Source organism: Vulpes vulpes, chromosome 12, assembly GCF_048418805.1.
Source record: "Vulpes vulpes isolate BD-2025 chromosome 12, VulVul3, whole genome shotgun sequence".
In the NCBI taxonomy this organism is placed as follows: domain Eukaryota; kingdom Metazoa; phylum Chordata; class Mammalia; order Carnivora; family Canidae; genus Vulpes; species Vulpes vulpes.
The window spans coordinates 138408800-138413583 of NC_132791.1; the positions used below are offsets into that span (position 1 = coordinate 138408800).

Genomic DNA, 4784 nt, shown 5'->3' on the forward strand with positions numbered 1-4784 from the left:
ATTGATTGTTTTGACAGAGACAGAGAGAGAGAATGAGCAGGGGGAGGGGCAGAGAGAGACTCTCAAGTTGACTCCCCACTGAGCAAAGAGCTCCATGTGGGACTCAATCCCAGGACCCTGAGACCTGAGCCGAAATTAAGAGTCAGATGCTTAACCAACTGAGTCATCAAGGCAGCCTTCCTCTTTGCATATTATGCTTACACTCCCTGGACATTCTTTTTTGAGAGTGACCCCGTCTGTCTTTTGAACACAAGCATTCAGTGCAACAAAACGATGGTTATGGAGATCTGCACTTGCTTGATGTGTTCTTTTAATCAAGAAGCCAGGGCCGGGAGAGAGCAGCTGCTCCTAACATGTGCTTCTGTGGATACAAACACATCAAAAAGACCACCAGGGCTAAAAATAACTGGGGGCAGAAAATGCATTCAGGCCACAAGATCGAGAACCAGCACTTTAGGTGGGCCACTGCATGTGTTGAAAGTAATGATTCAATGCTGCGGACTAAAATTTTTGAGCTAAAAGGGACTCGAGAAGTCACATGGTCTGACTCCCCACTTGAATGTGGAGAACATTTGGCAGAGAGGGGTCAGCTGATGTGCCCATGATCGCCCAATTAATTATTGCCTTCTTGGTACTTGGCTCAGCATTCCTTCTACTACTCTATCACATTGTTCTGAATCTAATAATGTTCATGAAGGTGGTAATAATCATGGAAATAATAGCAATAATCCTAATAATCATCATAATGGAAATCACTTACATTTGTATAGCTTTTTACGGCTTAAAAGTCTTGGAAGGTTTCATGAGGCCGCCAGAGTAGGGAAGGTGGGCAATCGTGCCTTGTTAATATTCATCGTTATAATATTTACCAGAGCAAAACAAAAATAAAGTAAATATAGCTTTGGCTGGGAAAAGACAGGACAAAATGAAGAACTGAAAGAAACTGCTGTCTCAAGGTACAAACAAAGGCAATATTAACTTTCTCTGAATTTGTATAACTTTCCCACTTCTGATCCTATCCTTGTCCTTCTCTCTTCCCAGACTCTCATCCAGTAGCAGGTTTCTAGGCTGGGTGGACTGCTTACCACACTGATGAGGATATTCTATTTTATATTAAAAAGAGGTAAGTAGGAGAGAACGAGAGGGAAGGAGAGAAAATGGCGTCCACGGATTACAGTACCTACAGCAGGGCTACAGGGCATACACCGCCCAGCCAACTCAAGGATATGCACAGACCACCCAGGCATATGGGCAGCAGAGTTATGGAACCTGTGGACAGCCCACTGATGTCAGCTATACCCAGGCTCAGACCACTGCGACCTATGGGCAGACTGCCTATGCAACTTCTTATGGACAGCCTCCCGCTGGTTATACTACTCCAACTGCCCCCCAGGCATACAGTCAGCCTGTACAGGGGTATGGCACTGGTGCTTATGATACCACCACTGCTACGGTCACTACCACCCAGGCCTCCTATGCAGCTCAGTCTGCATATGGCACTCAACCTGCTTACCCAGCCTATGGGCAGCAGCCAGCAGCCACCGCACCTGCAAGACCACAGGATGGTAACAAACCCGCTGAGACTAGTCAACCTCAATCTAGCACAGGGGGTTACAACCAGCCCAGCCTAGGATATGGACAGAGTAACTACTGTTATCCCCAGGTACCTGGGAGCTACCTCATGCAGCCAGTCACAGCACCACCATCCCATCCTCCTACCAGCTACTCCTCTACACAGCCGCCTAGTTATGATCAGAGCAGTTACTCTCAGCAGAACACCTATGGGCAGCCGAGCAGCTATGGACAGCAGAGTAGCTATGGTCAACAAAGCAGCTATGGGCAGCAGCCGCCCACTAGTTATCCCCCCCAAACTGGATCCTACAGCCAGGCTCCAAGTCAATATAGCCAACAGAGCAGCAGCTACGGGCAGCAGAGTTCATTCCGACAGGACCACCCCATTAGCATGGGTGTTTATGGGCAGGAGTCTGGAGGATTTTCCGGACCAGGAGAGAACCGGAGCATGAGTGGCCCTGATAACCGGGGCAGGGGAAGAGGGGGATTTGATCGTGGAGGCATGAGCAGAGGTGGGCGGGGAGGAGGACGCGGTGGAATGGGCAGCGCTAGAGAGCGAGGTGGCTTCAATAAGCCTGGTGGACCCATGGATGAAGGACCAGATCTTGATCTAGGCCCACCTGTAGATCCAGATGAAGACTCTGACAACAGTGCAATTTATGTGCAAGGCTTAAATGACAATGTGACTCTAGATGATCTGGCTGACTTCTTTACGCAGTGTGGAGTTGTTAAGATGAACAAGAGAACCGGACAACCCATGATCCATATCTACTTGGACAAGGAAACAAGAAAGCCCAAAGGTGATGCTACAGTATCCTATGAAGACCCACCAACTGCCAAGGCTGCTGTGGAGTGGTTTGATGGGAAAGATTTTCAAGGAAGCAAACTTAAGGTTTCTCTTGCTCGGAAGAAACCTCCGATGAACAGCATGCGGGGTGGTATGCCTCCCCGTGAGGGCAGAGGGATGCCACCGCCACTCCGTGGAGGTCCAGGGGGCCCCATGGGTCGCATAGGAGGCCGTGGAGGAGACAGAGGTGGCTTTCCCCCAAGAGGACCCCGGAGTTCCCGAGGGAACCCATCTGGAGGAGGAAACTTCCAGCACCGACCTGAGGACTGGCAGTGCCCCAATCCAGGGTGTGGAAACCAGAACTTCGCCTGGAGAACAGAATGCAACCAGTGTAAGGCCCCAAAGCCTGAAGGCTTCCTTCCACCACCCTTCCCGCCCCCGGGTGGTGACCGTGGCAGAGGCGGCCCTGGTGGCATGCGGGGAGGAAGAGGTGGCCTCATGGACCGCGGTGGTCCCGGTGGGATGTTCAGAGGTGGCCGCGGTGGAGACAGAGGGGGCTTCCGTGGTGGCCCCCGAGGTGGCTTTGGCGGAGGAAGACGAGGCGGTCCTGGTGGGCCCCCTGGACCTTTGATGGAACAGATGGGAGGAAGAAGAGGCGGGCGTGGAGGACCTGGATAAACGGATAAAGGCGAGCACCGTCAGGAGCGCAGAGACCGGCCCTACTAGATGCAGAGACCCCGCAGAGCTGCATTGACTACCAGATTTATTTTTTAAACCAGAAAATGTTTTAAATTTATAATTCCATATTTATAATGTTGGCCACAACATTATGATTATTCCTTGTCTGTACTTTAGTATTTTTCACCATTTGTGAAGAAACATTAAAACAAGTTAAATGGTAGTGTGCCGAGTTTTTTTTCCTTCTTTTAAAGATGGTTGTTTAAAGACTAAACAATGGGAACCCCTTGTGAGCATGCTCAGTATCATTGTGGAGAACCAAGAGGGCCTCTAACTGTAACAATGTTCATGGTTGTGATTTTTTTTTTTTAATAAAATTCCAAATGTTTATAAAAAAAAAAGAGGTACAGTAGGGGTGCCTGGGTCGCTTGTCGGTTAAGCATCTGACTCTTGGTTTCGGTTCAGGTGATGATCTGGGGGTCCTGGGATCAAGCCCCACATCAGGCTCCATGCTCAGTGGAAGTCTGCTTCCTGTCTTTCTCTCTCTCTCTCTGCCCTTGCCCCTACTCGTGCCTTTTCTCACTCTCTAAAATAAAGATATCTTTAAAAAAGAAAATAAAAAATAAAAAGAGGTATAGCAAATATTATCCCCATATTACAGTTGAGGCAATGGAAGCACAGAGAGCCTAAGTAATTTGCTGAAGAGCACACAGCCTAGGAGTGATAGAGAGGAGGTATCTTGGTTTATGGTCCAGTGCTCTTTCTTACAAAGCATGTTGACCTCCTGACTGTTACTGAACCAGATGGAGTGGGTCCCTGTGAGAATTTGTTCCAAGCCTTTTTTTTTTTTTTTAAGATTTTATTTATTTGAGAGACAGAGTTAGAGAGAGAGTACAGGGTAGGTGGGAGGGGGAGAGGGAGAAGCAGACTCCCTGCTGAGCAAGGACCCTGAAGTAGGCCTCGATCCCAGGAACTTGAGCCAAAGGCAGATGCTTAACTATCTGAGCCACCCAGGTGCCCTGTTTTAAGCCTTTTTTTCCTCTTTTGGTAAATTCTAAAGTAGAGACCACACAATTAAAAGAATGTGATTTAGGGCCTTTAGTATATAGCAGAGATCTGATTCTGGAAAGTGAATCCTAGAGCTGTAAGGAACTAAAAATATTCTATCTAACATGGCCTTCTCCTTTGAAATCAATGATGCGTCAATGTCCCCAGGCCTCACCTCCAGAAAACAAATGCAACCCAAAGTCTTATAAATAAAAGTGACAGAGCAAGGAGCAGAACCTTGACTTCTGGAACTGAGCCCATCAAATGGCTTAGCATGGTGAGGTCTGCTTTGCAACACATCCCATCTGAGACTCAGGGCCCTCTCATCACTCTCCAACACTGTGGAGTGCATGAAATGTCTTCTAACACCATGGTAGTGTGGGGGAAAAGCACCATCTCTGGAGTCAGGGGGCTTGGTTTGAATCCCAGAGATATCACTTAGTAAATGAGTAGCCTTGGGTAATTTACTTAACCATGCTAGATGCACTAAAATTGGCATGTTAGAATATCTAACTCTTGAATCTGCTAAGGTAAATAGAGGCCATGCCTATTTACCTACTTAATGCTGTGCTTGCCATCAGGTAGGAATCCGATGGACCAGGTGTGCAGATCCTTTGGCTTGGCTGCCCATGATCCCTCTGAAGCCAGCAGCACTGGTTTGATGCAATCACTACTCAACAATTTACCAAGCAAGACTGGG

At 48.1% G+C, this 4784-nt stretch overlaps 1 pseudogene; it reads left to right on the plus strand.

Annotated features, from left to right (window-relative positions):
* The first annotated feature begins 1137 nt into the window (after positions 1-1137).
* On the plus strand, positions 1138-3297 carry LOC112925004 (RNA-binding protein EWS pseudogene; annotated as a pseudogene).
* Positions 3298-4784: the final 1487 nt, after the last annotated feature.